The following is a 24,550-nucleotide window of genomic DNA, read 5'->3' on the forward strand; positions in this document are numbered from 1 at the left end:
TTTATTTATTTATTTTAGTTGTAGTTGGACACAATACCTTTGTTGTATTTATTTATTTTTATGTGGTGCTGAGGATCAAACCCAGAGCCTCACACATGCTAGGCAAGAGCTCTACTGCTTAGCCACAACCCCAGCCCCAAATATGTACTATATATTTTTTTTAAAGAAAGAGCACATAACAATTGAATAGTTTCTAGAAGTCAAAAAAGTGTGCCCTTCATTTAGAGTAATGGGCCAGTAAAAGTTCCAGCTACTCAAGTTAAGGAAAGAGAATCACAAGTTTAAGGCCAGTTTGGTAAGCTTAGTAAGACCCTGTCTCAAAGTATTAAAAAGAAAAAGAGGTGGGGGGGGGGCGATGCTGGGCTTAGTAGCGCAGGCCTGCAATCCTAGTTAATGGGAAGTTTGAGACAGGAGGACAGCAAGTTCAAGGTAAGACTGGGCAACTTAGAGAGAGCCTGTCTTAAACTAAAAGTCTAAAAATAAAAAGGGTCAGGGATATAGCTACATGGTATACTGCCCCTGGGTTCAACCCCTAGTACCATCCATAAATAAATAAGCAAGTAAATAAATAAATAAAATGAGATTGATACATTTTTGAAAGGTCTAGAGATGTAGTTCAGGTGTAGATTAACCAAGGGTTGAATTCCCAGTACCACAAAACAAAACAAAAAAACATACAAATGAAAGAACTATATTGGCACATTAAATTTAATTTACTAATTGGAAAATTGATACTGTAAAACTGAAATCTGCCTTATCTTTTAAAATAGAATCATATTCAAGCACATTTTAGTTACTTAGTTACTTGGTGTATACTTGGTACTTCATTTACAGGATGCTGAATTTATCAATATCAATTTATCAAGTATAAATAATAAATTCCCTATATCCAAGAGGAAGAAGAAAAAAATATTTTAAAAGATTTTGTTCCAAACACACAACTCTTAAAAAAGATGGGAGAGCTGGGGCTGGAGCTCAGTGGTAGAGCACTCGCCTAGCATGGGTTTGATCCTCAGCACCACATTAAAATAAAAGATATTATGTCCACCTATCACTAAAAAAATAAATATTAAAAAAAAGATGGGAAAGTTTTGTATTGTGACTGTATTTACTTTGTATTATGACTTTATCTTTTTAATGATAAAAATAATCTTGAAGACAGTTTACTCACTAAAATATAAGCTTAATTTTGCAAGGATTTTTAAAAATTAAAGAGGAAATCTGAATTAAATTTCTAATTATCACAAATAAAATCTGTCTCTGGCAGGCATTCCTAAAATCACCCAAATTAAAACAAACAAACAAACAAAAAACAAAACAAAACCCCTAATTTACCATTAGTCAATCAAAGTTGAACTTCTTTGGGTTATGAATAATCTTATCAATTTGAAATAGTTCTCACAGATAAATATGTAATACATTTATTGTATTTATTTTATCAACCCCTATTTTGTTAGTTACTGTTTCATAGCACCCTGGATAAGTAAACTGACATTCAAAAAATTAAACAATTAAAAGAATTAAAATTAGATTTTTAAATGATTAACCATTCATATTTATATACACATAAATTGTATTGACTACAGTGTTACAAAAGCCAATAAGTTATGCAGAACATCATTCATGTTCATAGATTTATATGTTTTGTTATATAAATCTATAACAAAACTGCTAAAAGCAAGAAGGGTTTGTGGAGGCTCCAACATACATCATACACCTGGTTGCACATACAAAAATATTGTGGAGAGAATACAATGCTGGCACAGACAACATTCCCTGACCCTGCCTGGTAAGAAACACAAAGCACAGCTTGAATACCACTCAATTTGTTTAATGTGAGCTGACAGGAAACAACAGGTTTTAGATGGGACACACATAAGCTGTGGAAAGAATCTTCAACCCAAGTACCAGGCTAGAAGGAACTTTTAGCTTCCTCTCCCCCATATATTTTAACTTCTATTATTAATTTTATTTCTCATTTTTGTTTACAGCTGTTTTCTTCTACGCCTTAATTGGATTTATGTATTTTTCTCCTTTGTTTGAAATTTTTCTTTGTTCTTTCCTCCCTGTCTCTCCTTCTTCACTATTATTGTTTTATTAATTTTACCTTTATCAACTTTTAACATTTTAATCAATTCTATATTATTTTTTACACTTCCCTATTGTTTCTTTTACTTGGTTTTTACTGTGTTTTATGTTGTTGTTACTGTTATTTGTTTTCTTCTAAATTATTCTGAGAATTCATGTTTGGCAACTCAAGTACCTGGCAGGTATTTTGCCACTAAGCTACACCACCACGCCTGTTGAGAGAAACCACAACCTACTCTAGGGAAAACTTAGTCTCATTCAAACCATGGCAAAAGAATGTATGAGAAAAATATCCTAAGCCAGAATAATCTGGCAGGGTTACAAGAATCTAAAGTCCCTCTCCTGGACATTCAGTATAATAACAGCACCCATAAATAACTCTTTTGGATACCACACCTCTTATATAGGAACTTCAAACTTCTTCAGACATTTTTTAAAAATCTGAATATCTAATGAACTAGATGATAACTACAGAGAAAGAGGACCTTCAAAGGATCTCGCTTCCCTTAAGTCACTCTCATAGAACCTTTTAGACTGCACACTGTGGACAAGACTAGGGGAGTAATCAGAGTGTACATCTCTAATACTTCACTGTCAACATCACACCTGCATGAACCACTAAACGAATCCTACTCTCCTGAAACCTACAAAAAAATCAAGCCCGAGTCTCTATCAAGGTACAACTGTGTCAAAATCCACTAAACATAGAGAAATCACAAAGAAATTATACCACCAAGTCCATTTGGAGCTAAGTGCAACATTCCAATACAAACTAATACTCATCAGCACATCATCAAAAAAAAAGTCTGTTTACTAAAAGACCCTCACATCATGATGGAAGAGATATGCTTCCCAACAAATGCAAACATTTTAACAGAGAAATACAAGAAATAAGAAAACAATAAAACATGGTTCCTCTAAAAGCTCCTGACTATCTAGAAAGTGATTCCAAAGATAACAAAGGGGATGAAAAGCCAAAGAATCAACTTTTAAAAAGAATTAACTAATTCAAAGATGATAAAATAAATAGTTGAATGAATAAAGAAAAACAATGCAGGAAATGAAAAAGCCCTTCAATAAGAGAGATATTCTGAAAAAGAACCAAACAAATCTTGGAAACGAAAAGCTCAGTAAGTCAAATAAAAATCTCAGTAGATAGCCTCACCAACAGCTTAGTTCAAGTGGAAAAAATATCACCAAAGCTTGAAGACAAGGTTGACGAAGTATCACATTCCAACAGCAATAAAAAGGAAAAAAATAAATATACAAGACGTTTGGGACATCATTAAAAGATCAAACATATCAGAAGAGACAATGGAGATGAGTTACAATGCAAAGGTACACAAAACTTATTCAGTAAAATAATAGCAGACAATTCCCTAAATATTGGGAAAGAAATAGATATCCAGCTATAGAAGATTTAGAATCCCAAAGAGACATCTTAAGAAAAAAATAAAACCTCTGTATGACAAATAGTTAATCTGCCAAAAATACAGAACAAAGAAAGAGTATTAAAAGCTCCAAGAGAAAAATGCTAAGTCATATATAAATTAAGGCAGATATAAGAGAGTAACAGATTTGACAGCAGAAATTCTACAGGCCAGGAGGGCATGGAATTATGTATTTTAATCCTGAAAAGAAAATAAATGCAGACTGGACAACTATATCCAGCAAAGTTTTCCTTCAGAATCAAAGGAAAAATAAAAACTTTCCAAGTATAAACTAAAGAAATTAATGATCACTACAGCAGCATTACAAAAGATAATTAAAGAAATCCTAAATCCAGAAAAGAAAGATAAAAGCAATCATGAGAACACAGTGAAGAATTAACCTCACTAGAAGATAAGCAAATAAGAACTACGATAGAATCAAACATTAATGACTAAGATGAATAAGGGAAAAACAAATAGATGTAGACTCTTCAAAGTAATCCAAGGAACAACAACAAAATCACAGGAACTTTCAAAAATAACTTTGACTATCAATATTCTTAACTCTCTAATGAAAGGATGCAGACTGGATGCCTGATTTTTAAAACAGACCCAGTAATATGATGCTTGTAAAAAAAAAAAAAAAGTAACCTTACTAGGAAAGACTAACTTCACTAAAAGTGAAAAGATAGAAAATGATGTTCGAAGAAGATGGAATGAAAAAAGCAAGAGGAGTACTTATATTCATATATGATGAAACAGACATACAGCCAAACTTGGTAAAGAGACAAAGAAGGTCATTTCATATTAATAAAGATAATAATCCATTAATTAGGAAGATATAATGGTTGCAAATCTATGTGCAATGAACATAAGAGCATCCTACTTTACATTAAAAAGCCATTACTGCACATAATGGGAGATATAAGTCCCAAGAATAATGATGGGTGATTTTAATACCCTACTCTCACCAAAAGACAGCTAATCAATAAAGACAAAAAAAAAATCAACAAAGAAACATCAGAGTTAAACTGGACTTACAGACATCTATTGAATAATCAACACAATTCCAACAGAATACACATTGTTTTCATCAAAATATGAAAGGTTTCCCCAAAGTAGAACATATTTTAGGCTACAGAACAAATTCAAAGCTGGGAGCAGTGCATAGATGTGTACTACCAGCTACTTGGGAGGCTGTGGCAGGATTGGGAGTTTGAGGACTGCCTGGGCAAAACATACAGAAATACAACAAAATACAACAAAAGATCTGGGGACACAGCTAAGGGGTAGAGTGTTCCTTGGTTTGATCCTTAGAATCAGAGGGAAAATTTTTTTTAAAAAAAAATTGAAATATTTTCTTGCAACTTATCAAATCATAATGGAATGAAATTGTTAACACACAGCAAGAAAAACTATAGAAATTATACAACACACAGAAAGAGAATAAACTTTGAATGAATAATGGTCACAGAAGAAAATAGGAGGGGCATCACTTTCTCATCTGGTGGAAATTTTTAAATTCCTAGAATAAAATGAAAATGAAAACACAACGTTATCAGAATCTATGATTCAGGAAAAGCAGTTAATAGAGGAAAGTCTACAATGCACAGAGAAACCTCTAATAACCTAATGATGCATCTCAAGGTCTCAGAGAAACAAGGTGGGAGGGAAAAATGCTCCAAAATCCATTGAGGAAAAGAAGTGATGAAGATTAGAGCAGAAATAAATAGAGGCCAAGAGAAGAATACAAAAGATCAATGAATAAAAAAAGAGTTGATTCTATAAAAGATAAAAAAAAACCTGAAAAATCCTTAGCAAAATAATGAAAGAAAAGAGAGAAAGGACCCAAATAAATAAAATTATTAGTGAAAAAGGAGAAATTACAACAAAGAAGTTGTAAAACAAATTACAGGGCTTCGGATGTGGCTCAAGCGGTAGCAGACTAGCCTGGCATGCATGTGGCCCGGGTTCGATCCTCAGCACCACATACAAACAAAAATGTTGTGTCCGCCGAAAACTAAAAGATAAATATTAAAAAAATTCTCTCTCTCTCAAAAAAAAAACCAACAACAAATTACAACATCACTGAAGTCAATACTGATTATTATGAATTATTATTTAAATTATGTTATTAAACTAGAAAATCTAGAAAGACAAATTTCTAAACACACATAACACTGAAAATTGAACCAGGAGAATATTTTAAAAATTAAAAAGATCAGTAACAAGCAATGAGATTGAAGTCTCTCAACAAAGAAAAGCCAAGGACCAGACAGATTTACTGCTGTATTTTATTAGACTTTTAAAGAAGAACTAATACCAACACTGCTCAAATATTACATAAAAAAGGGAAGAAACCCTTCCAAATTCATTCCACAATGCCAAACTTATTCTACAAGGTAGTGTTAACCTGCTACTGAAACCTCATAAGCACACAACTAAAAAAGAAAATTATAAACTAACATCCTTGATGAACACAGATGAAAATATGCTAGCTAAAATCACTTGCAAATAGAATTCAGTAACACATTAAAAAGGTCATACACCATGATCAATTTGGCTTTATTTCAGGAATTCAAGTATTTAGTATATAACATATATTATATATACATGTATATATAACACATATATTATATATACACAACATATATAAATCAATAAACATAATACAGAACATAAAGAGAATAAAATAAACATAAACAGAATCAAGGATAAAATCTGCGTAATTGTCAATAGATGCAACAAAGACCATTGATAAAATTCAACATCCCTTCATGACAAAAGGCCCTGAAAAAATTAGGTATAGAAAGATCATACTTTAACATAAAAGGCTATATTGACAAACCCATAACTGACATCATATGAAATGGGGAAAAACTGAAAGCATTTCCTATAAAATCAGGACCAAAAAAAAAGGGTGTTCACTCTCATACTTTAATTCAATATAGTAATTAAGATTTTAGTAAAATAAATCAGATAAAAGACAAAAATAAAAGAAATACAAATAGGAAAAGAGGAAGCCAAATTATGTTTGCATAATATAATTCTAAGAATATCCCAAAAACCAAACCCAAAGACTTTCAATTTATAAAAATATTCAGCAAAGTATTAAGATAGAAAATCAACTTACAGGGGCTGGGATCATGGCTCAATGGTAGAGTGTGAGGTACTGGGTTCTATTCTCAGCACCATATATAAATAAATGAATAAAATAAAGGTCCATCAACAAATAAAAAAAATTTTTAAAAAAAGGAAATCAACTTACAAAAGTCAGTACCTGTTCTTTAAACAATAATGAACTCACTGAGGAAGAAAATCAGGAAAACAATCCCATTTACAATACCATCACAGAGGGGAAAAAAAAATGAGGCTAACCCTAGATGATGAAAATACCTGTGCATAGGGACTGGGAGAATTAAATACTGTTAAAATAGTCATAACTAAATGCAATCTAAAGATTTAATGCAATTTCCACCAAAATGTCAAGAACATTCTTCATAGAACTAGAAAAAAGCAAGCCTAAACTTCATTTGGAAATACAAAAAATGCTGAATAGCCAAAGCAATACATAGCAAAGTGAGCAATGCTGGATGCATCATAATATTAGATTTCAAAATATACTATATAGCCACAGTAACAAAAACAGCGTAATCTTGGAGGAAAAAAAAATGGCATACAAACCCAAAAAACCAAAGGTTAAATGTTTTCTCTGATAAGTAGATGCTGATCAATATAGGGGGGAGTGTGTGGGGAAGTATGAAGAAACTTCAGATTGTGTAGAAGGGAGTTGGAGGAGGGGTTGTGGAGATGAAGGATGGTGGAACTAGATTAACCTACAAACGTGTATTAGTACATTGCCAGTTAACTCTGCACCACATACAGCCAGAGGAAGGAGACATTGTGCTCCATTTGTGTACAATGTGTTAAAATCCATTCTACTATCATGTACAACTAATTAGAACAAAATAAAAAAAATTTTTAAAAAGATTATATTCTCCCTGAGGATTAAAAAATTAAAACAACTGCCATAAACAAGTGGAACAAAATAAAGGACCTGGAAATAAACCCACATCTCTCCATCCATCTAATTCTTGACATAGTGCCAAAACACATGTTGGAGGGGTAGAAAAAGCCTCTTCAATTAATGGTGTCTGGAAAACTGGGTATCTACATGCAGAAGACTAAAATTGGATACTCATCTCTCCCAGGAACAAACTTTTAACACCAAAACCACAAATAACCCAAATCAATAAATGGGCAAGAGAACTGAACAGACACTTCTCAAAATAAGAAATACAAATGGTCAACAAACAAATGACTAGCACCAAAATCAAGTCAAAATGGATCAAAACTTTTAATGTAAGACATGGAAGTCTGAAAGGGGAAACACTTTTATGATACTGGCCCAGGAAATGACCTCCAATAGTTCAGGAAATAAAAGCAAGAATTGACAAGTGGAATCGCATCAAATTAAAAAGCTCCTGCGTGATGAAGGAAAACAATCAACAGAGTAAAAAGACAACCATACAATGGGAGAAAATCTTTGACAGTTACTCATCTAACAGAGGATTAGTATTCAGAATAAAGAATTCAAAAATAAATTAACAAAAGTAATCTAATCAATAAACCATAAGTGATCTATAGACACTTGCCAAATACAAATGAACAGTAAATATATGAAAAAATGCTCAGTACTGTTAGTCAACAAGCAAATATAAGATAAAACTGCACTGCAATTACATCTCCCCGATCTCCCAGTCCTTGGGTCAGAATGGACATGATAAATAAAGTAACAAATGTTGGTGAGAATGTAAAGAGAATCCTTAGACACTGTTGGTAGGCATGTATGTACAGTCATTATGGAAAACAGTATTGATATTCCTCAAAAAATGAAAAGTAGAATTAGCATATGATCCAGTTATAATACTCCTTTGTATATATCTGAAGAAAATAAAATCAGCCTACAGATGATAGCATATATACCCATGGTTATTGTGGCAATATTCATAATAGCCAAGATGTTGAGTCAGCCTAGGTGCTAATCAACAGATGAATGATTTTTTTTTAAAAATATGGTCTATATACACAATGGAGATTCATTCAGTCAAAAAAGAATGAAATTATATTATTTGCAGGAAAATGTATGAAAGTGGAGAACAATCATGTTAAGCAAAATAAGGCAGACCCAAATAAAAGTACAAGTACTCTTTTATATGAGAAAACTAATTTTTAAAAAAGTAGACCCTGAAGTAGAAAGGAGCTATAGAGAAGGAGAATGAGACAAGGAGGAGGGAAAGAAACAGGAGAGCAAGACAAGGTAGTAGGGCTGGTGGATGATATGATCTAAACATGATATACACATGTATGAAAACGTCATATTGAAACCCATTAATTGGCACAATTAATATACATTATTATTTTTCAAAAAAAGAATACATAAGTAAGTAACTTCAAAAATATCTTACAAAAATTTTTAGAATCAAAGTCATGGCAAAAACAATCTGGAACCATATGAAAATGAAGATGAAGGATCTTGAACCCAAACTAATGAACTCTTTTTAGTTTTCAACTTGAATTTGCCTTTCCATGACTGCTTTTCAAAAATAGTGCAAAAAGTTTTCATCGGTCACTTTTGTGAATAAGCAGAAATCTTACTTCTATAGCCAGTCTAAATCGGAAAAAAAAAATGGAATTCTTTAATTCAGTATAACAATTAATTAGTATTTCTGCATTAATCTAAAAATACATGTAATAATGTCAGTAGATTTTTATCCTGAGATTGAGTATAATTTAGGTGCACGGCTTATGTAGTGTACCCCTAGAAATGAAAAAAACCACAGTTTATAAAATGTATTTGCTGCTAATTTTTATTAAGATACAGTGTAGTGGCACATGCCTAAAATCTAAGAAACTCAGAGGTTGAGGCAAGAAGATCTCAATTTGAGGCCACAGTAAATTAGCCAGACCCTGCCTCAAAATAGAAAATGAAAGGGTTGGGAATGTGCTTAGTGGAAAAGTGTTTCCAGGTTCATTCTTTAGTACCCCAGTCCCCAAAGAGATACATAGTGAACATTTTGTTGTTTTTCCATTCATTTCTCCCTGGACTTTGAAAAACAAGGCACTAAATCATTTCAGAGTCCCAAAACCTATATAAAAATATATCATTTTCTCAAGTGTTTTTACCTTTCAGAATTATTCAAATACACATTAATACATTTTAAACATTCTGACCATTTTTAATTTAATACCTTTGGTAGTCCACCTCCAAGATGATTTCCTAGCCAATAACCCCCACCTTTTGTTATTCAGGGCCTAATGTACTCCTATTAACAATGGGCTGAATTTAGTAAACCTTATCTAACAAATAGAATAAGGAGACAGTGACTGTGTGTAACTTGGAAACCAGATCATAGAAGTAGCCTGGTATCACTCCTTTTGTTTTTTTACAGTTCTGGGGGAAGTCACAATATAAATATACTCAGGGCAGTATGCAGAGGCAAATGACACGTAAATAAGTGTAGAGGGTCCTCCTATACTAGACAAGAATTAAGTAACAGCAGCCCTGGCCTACAACTTTTTAAGAGAAATGGTAGTGCAGATTCCCCCTACCTAAGCTGCTCACAAATTCTGAAATCACAGAAACAGAGATAATAAAGGATTAGTTTTATGTTTTAAATTATTCCACATTTTATTTTACTTTATTTTTTTGGTACTGAGGAATAACCAGGGTACTTTGTCAATGAGTTACATCCCCACCCCTTTTTATTTTCAATTTTGACACAGAGTCTCACCAATCAATCCTTTTGCCCCAGCCTCTTGAGTCCTTGGGATTACATGTGTGTGCTACCACATCTGGCTCATTAATGCTATTTAAAAAGTATTGTGGTTGTCTGTTAAACAGAACAACTATTAGAGACTTCTCAGAAGTTTCAATATTAATTTCCAGAGGGCTGGGGATGTGGCTCAAGCGGTAGCGCGCTCGCCTGGCATGCGTGCGGCCCGGGTTCAATCCTCAGCACCACATACCAACAAAGATGTTGTGTCCGCCGAGAACTAAAAAATAAATATTAAAAAAAAAAATTCTCTCTGTCTCTCTCTCTCTCTCCTCTCTCACTCTCTCTTTAAAAAAAATATTAATTTCCAGAGAGACCCATATTTTAAAAGAATTATAAATTTTCTTTTAAATACTAAAAGGTAAGGGGTTATAGTAACGCCATAATATCAAAGATATTTTCATGAATGGCTCAGGAATTATACTCCTAGGAATTTAGTCTTCAGAAATGCAAACACACTGATGAAAAGAAAAGACTTGTAAATGAAAAGGCACTGCAAATTTATACAAATTAAGTCTCTTTCATCACAGAAAATATATGTATAGAGATCCAATAGAAGAATTAAGTTATGGGGTACTACTACTAAGCAATAAAAAGAAATTAATGCCCAAAGTCATTAATCTGCACACTTAAAATGTGTAAATTTTAATGTCTTGGCAAACTGTTTTTTTTTAATTCTAAGAAAAAGGACAGTGCTAATTTTATGATTTCAGTAATACCTATAAATGTCACTGTAAGATAATTCAATTATAAATAATGCTTAACTCTTATTTTCATGACTACTATGGCAGTCATCACATATAGTTTTAACTACATTTTTAATAAACTAGTTATATCTGTTCATAAAGGGAGGACTATCTTCCTCCATTAATTTAGTATAATAAAACAAGAAGGAACAAAATGGTAACTAGTACTGAAAGCACTATGAAAAGACAACCTCAAGCTTAACACCTTTGAAGGTGATTGATGACTCATATACAAATAAACATTACTAATAAAATAAAAACATAACTTTGAAAACAAACAAAAACTGAATACTGAATTTTTTGTTTAAGAGGAAAATCCTTGTGCTGCTACAATGACTATTCCAAAGATAAGTCTATTTACTTACTTTCAAACTATTCATTCTTTTCCAGTTGGATCCTGTGACTCTACTAAAACTGTTTCCTAACACCAGTCATCTCTTAGTTGATATACCAAATAGTCCTGCTTTCATAGTAGTACTCTTTTCTATTTAAAGCATTTGTTCATTATATTGATTTTTATAGCATCATACTCCTCCACTGTATTCTGTGAACATCTGTAAAAGAAATGTATGGCAGAGACCACCACTTATTAATCTTTTCATTCCTTCAGTTATTTGAAAAACAGCTAACATCTTTTACTCTTCCCTCTTATTATTAAGCTCTCTTTGAGAAGGTTCAAACAAAAAAAAGTGCTGTGATTCAGGACTAGTACTCAAAGAGCTAATCTCACTTGACTAAACATTTTTGGTCTCAAAGGTACACATTTTCTAATAGAAGTTTATCATAAGATTATGGATAAAGACAAAGATGTGAAATTATATACATTCAAAGAAATAAATATTTGAAAATAAGGAGTGGGAAAGAACATCGTCTTCCATTCTCTTAAACACTAACAAGCTATCTATGAGAATGCTGAAAAAATAAATTACCAACATACATAATTTATATAAAAACATAAAAGGCTGTTTGAACAGGCAGTCTTGACAAGATAATATTTCCAATAAGATAGAGAATTGTGAAATTGCCATTTCTAACAAATAATCTCAGAATTAGAAGTAATAATAGAAAGCTACTATCAAATACTTAAGAATTTAAATTTTGTTAAACTGCTGTGTAAAAGCATAACTTGGTAAAACCTCTGTGGTATGCAATTTTAGAAATGTCTATCAAAATTTTAAAATTTACATACTCTTTGATCCTGAGATTATATTTATGGCAAAGCATCCATAAATGTGCAAAATAAAGAATGTAAAAGGTTATTCCTTGAGTATTATTTGTAATAGAAAAAAGGAATAAAAAACTCAAATGTCCATAAATATCAAATTAAATAAAAGAAGTAATAATAGAAAAAATAATGATGGTGGTGGTAGCAGCAACTTGGGGCTTACTCACTCCTAAGAAGCACTTCATGTTAACACATATAACCTTTACAACAACCCTATGGAGAATTGCTATTATTTTTCCAGTTTTACAGATCATAAAACTCAGGCATGTAAAAGTTTAGTAACTTGCAAGAGTTGTTTGTCAGTAGCTCATCTGTTGTCTCTGTGCAGGCAGACTGGCTATAACTAACCACTATTCTTTATTGACTGTGAAACCCAATGGAATCCAAGGACCTGTCAAAATACAATCAAGCTTGATTATTCTAGAAAGGTCTGTAGGATACAAGTCACACACATTAAAGAATAGATATTGATACATGTCTGTGCACCATTAAAAAATTTCTGAAAAGATACACAAGTATCTGCCAAAACTGGTTGCTGGAAACAACAAAGTGTAATTGAGGCTCAGGGATGAAGGACGACATCCCACTGCATATCCTTTGCATTTAAAAAAAAAATGAACTACGCGAACATATTACTCAAACAAATTAATGCATAAAGCCATTTCAAAGAAATGTTAAAAACAAATCTGACTATCAGACAGTTCTTAAACCTTGCCTAAGGGTGCTAGGTGCAGTGGTGCATACCTATAATGCCAGCTCAGAAGGCTGTCTCAGCAACTTAGCGAGCACCTAAGCAACTGAGAGAGACCTTGTCTCAAAAAATAAAAAGGCTAGGGATATTGCTTAGTGACAAAGTATCCTTGGATTTAATCCCCACTTTCAAAGGGGAAAAACAAAAACCTTGCCTATGAGGCATTTGTGTAGTCACTATCAACATGCCCTCATTAGTGGGCAGGGGTAAGAATGTTTAAAACAAGTTTGCCAGAAATGCAGAATTGTGCGTTTCCTTACATGGTATCACAGGACACAAAAGATAAAATTGAAAACAATACGAAAATAGGGCTGGAAAACATTGGCTTGCGTAATTATCGATTATGGACAATTAAAAGAAACTGCAATTATGGGTATAGTAAACACAACATAGAGCAGAATCCTCAAGAGTGGTTTAGAACCTTTGGAATGACTCAAAGTAGGGTTTAATTCTTTGTTCCACCAGTTACTAAGACATATTACAATGGAAAAGTTTATTGATCTCCAGAATTTACAAATTTCTAATCTTTATTTTTATTTCATTTTTAATCTCTTGCTATTTATTCTAAACAAGAATCTCTGCACTCAGTCACGTGTTCTGTGTGTGGTGCTGGTGGTGGGGGATCCATCCCAGGGCCTCTTGAATGAAAGGCTGGCAATCTACCACTAAGTTACATCCTCAACTTGACATTTTAAGTGGTGATGGTACCACTGCACAGCAGAGGTGCTACTGTAATTCCTAATGCCTAGAATAGTACTTAACATACAGGAGGAATTAAAAAAAAATTTGTTAAAGAAACAAGGATAAGACAATTAAATGAGATAATAAATATAAAGTATCTTACATTATGCCTACAGCACATAAGGCTTTCAGTTAGTATTAGGTTCCCCTCCTTTGGTCACTCATTTTTACCTTTGATCTTAGCCAAAAGGTCCAGAAACAAGAGGCTATTTATTTTTTGATAAATTATTCTGTCAATTTTGGAATCAAGCTAAAAGCTCTAGTTTCTAACTAGAGCTCTACTGGAAGCCAAATTTCTATATATGAACTTTCCCAGGTTAATACTGTTTGGAGAATGAGACCTAGTTCTTTCTCTATTTTCTTATTTCTTCATACTTATTTATTTATAAATCCTGGAACAGGCAAAGTTATTTCCAACAGTTTTTCTACCATCCAGACCTATAGCTTCCAGAATAGAGACTAGGTCCAACAATAACTAACCTTGTCCAAACACTTATTATCTATCACAGGGATAAGTTAAGTGAATGAAGAAGTAATTTTCACAAAAGCCAAGAAGGAACCAGCAAAACGTACCCCCATGCCCCAACAAAAATGAACTACATGGCGCAGAAAACTGTCTTACCCTATCCTCCTTACTCAATTTTATTCTCCCTTTCCCCTATTCTGCAATGTTAGTCTGAAGTAGAAATAGGTACAGGTAGAAGTAGAAGCTGGCAGAACATAACTCAGCAGCAAAACTACTTGTTCAAAATATCAAAATATAACAACCTCTTAGGTTTATGGTTTTTATGATATAACAAATTTACCAAAACCTGGGTATGGTTGAAATATGCTAACACTGCCTAGCACAAAAAGTCTTCTGAATAGTAGATACATTTCAAATAACCATTCCATGTATGGATCAACTTTTTATTTTAAAGCTTTAAATACAGAATTTTCATAAGTGAAATCTAATGTGGTATGTTACCAAAGATAACCTAAGAATATGAGAAGACATCTCCTCTTTTTTCAGCCTCCTTTTTGTTTCATTTTTACTTTACTTCATCTTGTAAAGAACAGATTATAAATCAAAATAAGATGCAGAAATATTGTAAATAAATATGGATGAATTGCCAGAGTAAATCTTGGTTAGGAAATGATAAGTGCCAAGACTACTAAAATTTAGGATTCACTAAAAGAAACAAATGCTTACAAAAAATGCAGGACTTTAGTGACCTAGTAATTCAGTGTCTATATAAATCTTTCTTAAGATCTGAGAATGAGTACTGGGGGAATGTTAGAGAAAAGGAATACACTTTGACTACCTTCATATGAGCATTTCAATTATAAATATTTTGAGATACATGTAATCTGTCTGGGTAGCACATGAAAAAATTGGGAGATTATCTCACAAATTATTATATAAAGAATATTTTTGAAAACTTGCAAAATTATTAGAATGCCTTAAAAACAGACAGCGTTGTGATTATATCTACAGTGATAATCCTGTCTCTAGATGGCAGCCTGCACTTTGTATCAATCCCTGGAAAACAAATAAATATATTCTCCCTTTGTAAAAGATAAGCAAAACATAAAACTAAACACTCAAAAAAGATAAATCACTTATTAGCACATAGTATGTGTTTACTAGTCTTTCAAGACTGATAGGGTCATTCCGTCCACACCAAGAACAGATAACTTTAGTAAATATAAGGATATCAAATTTTGGAATGTGGTTTACCCACACTAACATAGTTCATGGCCAAAACTAAACATTGTCCTTGATCTATTCCTTTCAAAGATACTCGAAGATTCACCAAACCTTCAACCTGTATTATTAAATATCCTCATCTTCAAAACTAATGCTATTCATAAAGGACAAGAATCAGAAGAAATGATAGTAAGGAAAAGAAAATATTTTTAAAATGTCTGCTACCTCAGCTCTATTACTAATACTATTATGATTAAAGACAGCAGGGCACATTGATTCCTAAATACCTATTTTAGAGAAAGCTCCAAATTTGGAAACCTTTCTTAAAATTCTTAAAAGAATTTGACAATTCAGAAAGATAATAAATAGGCATAAAAGGAAAGTGTTAACCCAAGAATTTTAGTTGTACAAAACTGACAGCAGAAATAAAATGGCCACAGCTTCTAGAGAAGGCTAATATCATTCATAACATGGTATGGAAACATAAAGTCAGGAAAACAAAGAAAAGGCTGAACTTTTCCTTCTAATAGATGAAATCATGAGTAAAATGATATGAGATAAATGGAGAGCCAAGTTTCATTTCTTAGCTGGAATAAAAAAGACACAGACAAAAACTTGCCTATAATGCTACAGAGAATAAATTAATTAAAAAACAAATGTCTATTTATGAAGTATCCTGTTTATTAAATAATACTGTATATTTGACTTGTTACACAATTTAAGATGTAAATATTTGAGATTAAGATATTTTGATAGTGCCCCCCTCATCCCCAACCTGTGCTTCAAAGCTCTTGTCAACAGGGCTGGAGTTGTAGCTCAGTGGGAGAGTGCTTGCCTAGCAGAAGTGAGGCACTGGGTTTGAACCTCAGCAACACATAAACAAATAAACAAACATACATACATATATACATAAATGTATTGTTCATCTATATATTTAAAAAAGTTTAAAAAGTTCTATGAACAGAGGTCCCAAATTACATCAAGTATACTTCTTAAAAGTTTCTCACTTCTGCAATCTGCATTTGGGGTAAAATTGGGAGTTCATAACCCACTTCAATCTAATGTATGAAATATGATATGTCAAGAGCTTTGTAATGTTGTGAACAACCAATAAAAAAAAAAAGTTTCTCACACAATTTTTTTCATGTGGCGCTAAAATTTTCCTAACTCATCTTTTACCTAGAACACCTTATTGTACTTTGTCCAACATTTATGTATGTGATTAATGAGAAAGACATTAACTGGATGCATTTGTTAATATTTTAGTCTCAGGGAATTTTCTTTCAACCACCAAATTTTCATAATATATTTTTTTAAAAATATACTTCCTATTTTATAATAGTTTTAAGTTGAAAAAAAAGTGAGAGTACAGAGTTCTCATATACATCAATAACATCAGCTGCCCTTTCTGCTATTATTTAACATCATTATGGTATATTTGTCACAAATAATGAGCCAATATTGATAAAGCTAATAACAACTAAAATTTATACTTTATTTGTATTTCCTTGGTTTTTACCTAATTTCAATTTTTCTGTTCTAGGATCCCATCAAAAATATCACAAAAGGTGATACTTTCCAAGTCTACCTATATTGTATAAGCTCCTATACACTGTGATATTTTCTCAGACTTGAAAACATTTATATTTATTAAAAAACCAAACAAATTTTTAAGTGTGCAAAACAATAGGGTTAACCATAGGCATAAAGTTGCACACCAGATCCTTAAAATTTACTCATTTTGCATTCTTGAACGTTTATATGCATTGTTAAGCAACCAACTACCCATTTTCTCTTTATCTCTGTCCTTGATAATCATCATTCTGCTCTCTGCTTCTATGAGTTACATAACTCATATAACTGGAATTGTGCAATATTTGTCCTTCTATATTATTTCATTTGGCATAATGTCATCCACTGCCATTCATGCTGTTACATATTGCAGAATTTCCTTCTTTTTTAAGGCTTAGTATTATTCCATTGTTTACATGTACCGATTCATCCTTCAACAGACACTTACTACTATATATACCCTAGTTATAGTGAATAATATTGCAATGAACCTGGGGATATAGATATCAAGGTATTGATTTCATTTTTAACTTTTAAAGTAATTTCTATTCTATTTTCCATTTTTACTCCCATCAATATGTAGAGTTCTAATATCTCCATATCCTTGCCAATTCATGTCTTTTATTTTTTTAAAATTTTTTGTGGAACTGGGGATGGAACCCAGAAGCCCGCTATCACTAAATTATACCCCAGACTATTTTATTTTTTGAGACAGGATTTCACTAAGTTGCCAAAACTGATCTCAAGTTTGCAATATTCCAGTCTCAGTTTTCCAAGTAGCTGGGATCACAAGTGTGTGGTTGGCTGTCTTTAGTTTTATTTGTTTACTAGTAAGATTCAGCAACAGATGTGAGAATGATATTTTATTGTGGTTTTGATTTACATTCCCTAATCACTAGTGATGAAAAGTATCTTTTCATATTCCCATGAAAAGCATTTGTGTGGTCTTTAAAGAAATTATTATTTGAGTCCATTACCCATTTTGTAATTGGGTTATTGGTTTTTCTGTTAAAGGAGTCCCTTACATACTTTGGAATATCAGCCCAGAATATGATATATAGTTTCCAAATATTAGCTTCCATCGGATAGGCTCCCTTTTCACTCTGTTGATTGTTGCCTTTTCCATATAAGCTTTTGAGTTTATATTTCACTGCTAAGAATGATGTCATGAAGATTTCCCTGTTTTCCTATAGTTTTAGTCTTGTGTCCTATATGTAAGCATTTAATCTTTTTTTAGTGAATTTTTATATATGATGTAAGATTAAGGTTCCAATTTCATTTGTTTGCTTATAGATAATTTTCGCAACACCATTTCCTTTCCCCACTGTGCACCCTTGACACTTGTTAAAGATTACATCACCACATATGGGTGGATTTATTTCTGAGCTATTCTGTCCTTTATGCCAATACCATTCTGACTCATTTAGTGTGATTTTGTATTTTATTGTTGTTTGGATAGGAGGTGTGAAAACTGAATCCAAAGTTTCATGGCAGGATGTACTCTACCATTAAGTTAAACCTTTAGCTCTTGTAATAATATTACGAAATTGGGAAGGGTGGTGCCTACAGATTTGTTCTTCTTTCTCAAGATTAATTTGACTAATCAACATCTTTTATGATTCATTACTTGTTTTTTCCATTTCTGTAAAATAAAAAAAAATTACATTGGGATTTTGATAGGATCTGCATCAAGTCTGTAGATCACTTTGGGAAGCATAGAGATTTCAACAATATTAAGTCTTCTAATCCATAAATATAGAATATATTTATGTTTTCTCCAATACATAAATACAGGATACCTTTACATTTTGTTTGTGTTGTCTTGAATTTCTCTTATCAATGTTTTACAATTTCAGCGAATAAGTCTTTTACTTTCTGGGTTTAGTGCTATATACTTTATTCTTTTTCATGCTACTGCAAATGGAACTGCTTTCCTAACTTCCTGTTAGCATATAGTTTAATTCCTACATGTTGATTTTATATCTGGCTACTTTGGCAATCTCATTTATCAACTCTCTTACAGTTTTCTGCACAGTCATTTTAATTTTTTTATATATTTATGATATTTTTTGGTGGTGCTGGGGATTGAACCAAGGCTGAGCTATATTCCCACCTCATTATAGTTTTCTATACATAAACTCATATGTCATTTTCAATCAGGAACAATTTTACTTCCTCTTTTTTGACATAGATGCCTTTTATTTCTTTTTTCTTGCCTAACTGCTCTGGAAAGGTTTTCCAGTACTATGTAGAATAGAAGTATGGAATGGTGGGCATTCCCAACTTATTCTTGATTTTAAAGAACACACACTTAGTTTTTCATTATTGAGTATAATGTGAGCTGTGAGCTTTTCCTATATGGCTAATTACTTTGAAGTAATTTATTTCTATTCCTGGTTTGCTTTGTTTTCTTTAATGTGAATGCTGTTGAATTTTATCATTTTCCCTTCAAATACTGAGATGATGTAATTTCAATCTTTTTTTCGATTACTGGAGTGTGTACCACATAATTTTTATACTCTAAATCATCTTTGTATCTCATGGATAAATTCTACATGACTGTGATGGTATGACTGCATTAATATGCTGCTACAGTTGGTCTGTTAGTCTTTTGTTGAGAATTACTTTGCACAGTCATCAGAGATACTGGCCTGTAGTTTTTTTTTTTTCCCCCCCTGATATCTTTGTCTGGCTTTGATATCAAGTTAATATTGCCCTCATAAAAATCAGTTTGGAAGTGTTTTAGCTTTTTCAAACCTTTGGAGGAGATTGAGAAAAAGAATTCGTATTAATTATTCTCTAAATACTTGGTGGACTTCATCAGTGCAGCCATTTGGTGCTGGACTTTTCTTTCTTTATTACTGAATTAATTTAGGTCTGTTCAGATTTTCTCTTTCTTCATAACTCAGTTTTGTTAGATGGCACAGTTTGAGAAATTTATTCATTATTCTACGATATCCAATTCTTTGGAGAATTGGGTGTATGATTATTTATAGTAGTCTCTTATGATTGTTTCTGTTTCTAGGGTATCCGTTTTAATGTCTCTTCTTTCATTTATGATTTTACTTCAGACTTGTTTTTTGATGACACAAAAGTTTTAAAAATAAGAGGTTATGCATTTTACTCAATATCCTCTAATTTGTTTTCTTAGATGTTTTACTCATTGTTAGATAGGGTTTATGTTCTATTTGTTTTGTTGCTGTTGCAGTTTGGTAGAGTGGACAACCAAAAGGAAAAAGTGTGGTGTTTATCATATCAAATCAAAGATCACCATGACTAAACAGTTCTGATTATTAATCTTAATTAATCTTAATCATGCAGGTGAGGTGATGTTTGTCAATTTTCTTTACTATATAGTGACACTTCTCCCTTTCTTCCTTATTGTATTCCTTAAAAAGATACTATGGACAGCCATACTTAAGGGGTGGGGAGTTATGTTGTATTTCCTCAAAGTTTATATAGATATCTACATTAATTGAAACTTGTGCTTTCAAGTAGTCCCAAGAAAATCTAAATCCATGAATGAAATTACAAAAAAGATAAACATGCAAATGACGCCAAAAACTGCGAAAGTTTCAAAATCATTCATTTCCCTAAAAACCAAAAAATTTTAAAAAGTTTAATGCTATGACTTACTGTTTACACAGACACTCTCCCAATCACCCAAAGGAAGAAACTACTTTAAATGGACAATATATAAGTTCTGATTATGATAACAATATTATTCATATAAATCTTATGCCAAAAAAGCTAAGAGAAAGACATATACGCTCCCCCCAAAAAGACATATTTTGAAAGGCATGTGGAAATTTATGAAGCATTAGGAAACTATTAGGATAAAAATAATTACAGCACAAATTCAAAATATGAAAGAAATATGAAAATCACTTTTTCTCTGATGACTCTTGTTCTGTCTGCATTCTTGATAGGAGTTCTGATGGAAAGAATCAAAGTGAAACAACTCATACAGTGGGACATTAAAGGATTACATCCTCAGGTACAGGCTAAATAACTAGTAAATGTAACATCTCATTTTGGAGAACAATGTTTTTTGATAACACATAAAAGAGAAAAACATTTTATCTGAGAATTTATAGTAAAAAACTGATGGTTCAACAAATATCCTAAATTCATATATTCTGATTCAGAAAACTTCAAACTCCATTTAACTGCAAATGCCCCTAGTTGGTAGTATTGTGGAGCAATACCCTTCTTATGGAAATATACCTATATCTTAGGTTTCAAATAAATGAGAGGGAAAAACAAAACAAAACAAATGTTGAAATAAAAAGTAATGAAAATATACCAAAAAAATAAACTGTTAACACACAAAACAACAGGCAAAAGCAAGATTGTAGAAACAGGCTCTCGAAGGCTTAAAATATTATAACTATCAGATACAAACTGTAAAAGAATGTTTAAAAGGAAAATACAAGATTGAGTATCTGGGGGTTGAGACTGTGTAGAGCACTTGCCTAGCATGTGTGAGGTACTGGGTTCAATTCTTAGCACCACATGTAAATAAATGAATTAAGAAAAAGGTCCATCAACAATTAAATACATATTTTTTAAAAAAGAAAGGACAAGGATGGGCTGGGGATGTGGCTCAAGCAGTAGCACGCTAGCCTGGCATGCATGCGGCCTGGGTTCGATCCTAAGCACCACATACAAACAAAAATGTTGTGTCCACCGAAAACTAAAAACTAAATATTAAAAATTCTCTCCCTCTCTCTCTCTTAAAAAAAAAGGACAAGGAAATATCTCCTCTTTAATTAAAAAAAATTGAATATCTGCAAAGAGAAATTCCATGGAATTCCAAAGAACCAAACAGCTATAATTTATAGAAACAGAAAATCTATCAATTGAAATAAGAAAGCTTAAGAGATTGGCAAAGGTGAAAAGAAAATAAGTAAACTCAAGGATACAGGGTATGGATATTAAGAAAGTAGCACAGAAATTTGAAAATATGCAAAGGTACATAGAAGATTACATGCAAAGTTTAAACAAAATTCCTGAAGAGAACTTAAAATGTGAAAAGGTAATATTTAAATTGAAAATAATCAAGACATTTTGGAACTGCTGAAACACATCGATCCAAAGAAATATATTCAAGAGTTAGAAATCAGCATAGAGAAAGTCAAAAGAGTAGAAACAAAGAGAAAACCCTCAAGTTTAGGAAAGTAAATATTGAAAAATCGAAAAAAAATGTTTACTTTGAATTCTCTTAAACAATACAAGGCACAATGTCCTCAATATGCTGAATGAAAACTACTGCCAATATTATAAGTGTACATATATACACATGTACATTTTAAGAAAAACACGTAAGAAATAAAATTTCAGAAGAAGTTCTATAGAGCCAGTCACTAGTAGAACCTCAAAAGAATTTCTAAATGCTGTTCTTTGGACAGAAGTGATCTCAGACACATCTATCATATGTATCTAATATAAAACATATCACTACAATTAACAATACTAGATTATATATTTAAAAATCTGGTAAGATGATAGATCTCATGTTAAGACTTTTCAATCAGAATTTAAAGAACACAATTCAGTTTTATGTACATAAGAAGCATCTAGAAGGAAAGGGTACATGAATAACAAAAGAACAAGAACAGAAAGGTTGGGCCAGAAAGGGAGGAGGCAGGGGGTTAGCAATGATGGTGGAATGTGATGGACATCATTATCTGAAGTACATGTATAAAGACATGAGTTGGTATGAACATACTTTATATACAAACAGAGATATGAAAAATTGTGGTATATATGTATAATAAGAATTGTGATGCATTCCACTGTCATGTATTTAAAAAACAAAAGCAATTAAAAAAAAAGGTTGGGCCACAAAAACAAGAAAAGTATTAGGCCTCATTAAAATTCAAATATAATCAAAGAGAAATGCATAAATCTAAAATCATGATGTCAAGTTTTAATACATGTACAGTGCCTGTCAGAAGCAGTAAACAATAAATTGGGATTAAAAATATTTAAAGAAAAGTAATGAACTTAACAATGAACAACCTACAACTTAAAAAATGCATAATACACAGAGCTTTCATGGGCACATAAACATTTGCAAAAGTTGATGATATCTCTTAAAATAACTCTGTAATTCCAGCAACTCAACTCGGGAGGCTAAGACAGGAGAACCCCAATTTTAATGACAGCATTGGCAACATAGTGAGAATTGGCTCAAAATAAAAAAATTAAAAGGACAGGAGATGTGGCTTAGTGGTAAAGTGCCCCTGGGTTCAATACCCATAAAGAAAAAAACCTACATAGACCATTTTCTCTAGGGTCAAATTTAAAAAAGAAAGGAAAGAAGAAAGAAGGGAGGGAGGAGGAAAATCAATCCACAACAGAGGTTAACCAGAAAACTTTTATGTTTGGAAATTTTAAAAAATGCTTTTAAGTAGTCGAATACAAAATGTAACTGGAAATTAGAAAATATTTTAAATTAAACAGGTAAACAGGGGACATAAGGAGCTATAAATATATCTAAAATATAAGGGAATATTATAAACAATGCCATAAAACATAGAGGTAAAGTGGAGAATTTCCCAGAAAAAAATGTGCCTTGTCAAATAAATAAAACACTTGAACGGTGCCAAATCAGTTAAAGAAAATAAAACAGTAGTTTAAAATCTCGCAACAACAGAAATTTCAGGCCCAAGTGCCATGAGTTCTACAAAACATTCTGAAAAGAAATAAGTTGAATCCCATATACACTTCATAAAGACAGAAAAAAATGATATTCTTACAATTAATTTTGTTAAGATAAGAAAGCCTTGATACTAAAAATGGAAAGAATAAAAAGAGAAAAGTATAGGTAATCTCATTGATAAAATATAGATATATCCAGGATTTGTGGTATATAACCACAATCTCAGGTACTTGGGAAGGCAAGGCAAAAGAATCAGAAGTTTGAGGCCAGCCTGGACAACTCAGGAGACCCTATCTAGATCCAGAATTTTTAAAAGTTTTTAAAAAGAGCTGGAATGTAGCTCACTGGTAGAGTACTTGCCAAACAAGCATGAGGCTCTGATTTCAATCCCCAGTACCATAAACAAATGAACAAACAAAAAGGATACACATACTAAATCCCCCCAAATATATTAACAAATCAAACTTAGTGATAAATTTAAAAATTTGATGGGGGAATGAGAGCTGTAAAACGATAGGGGATTTTATGGTCAGTGAGACTATCCTATGATACTGTAACAGTATATAGATTATCATGAATTTGTGAAAACTCAGAATATTACATCACAGAGTAAACTCTAATGTAAACCATGGACTTCAGCTGATTATAATATATTGATATGATTTCATCAATTACCACAGTAATTGATAGATCTTAAAACAGGAAATGGAGGTAGAAGGAGGATAAATGAGAACTATTTGTATTTTCTGCTTATTTTTTATGTAAGCCTAAAACTGCTCTAAAAATTAAAGTCTTTTGACAAAA

General features: G+C 32.1%; 1 protein-coding gene across 7 annotated transcripts in view; it reads right to left on the reverse strand.

Moving 5' to 3' along the window:
* The window catches only part of Stag1 (STAG1 cohesin complex component), a 360,462-nt gene that overhangs the window by 164,394 nt on the left and 171,518 nt on the right, over window positions 1-24,550 (reverse strand). The window lies entirely within an intron of this gene.

Source organism: Ictidomys tridecemlineatus, chromosome 3 (assembly GCF_052094955.1).
Source record: "Ictidomys tridecemlineatus isolate mIctTri1 chromosome 3, mIctTri1.hap1, whole genome shotgun sequence".
In the NCBI taxonomy this organism is placed as follows: domain Eukaryota; kingdom Metazoa; phylum Chordata; class Mammalia; order Rodentia; family Sciuridae; genus Ictidomys; species Ictidomys tridecemlineatus.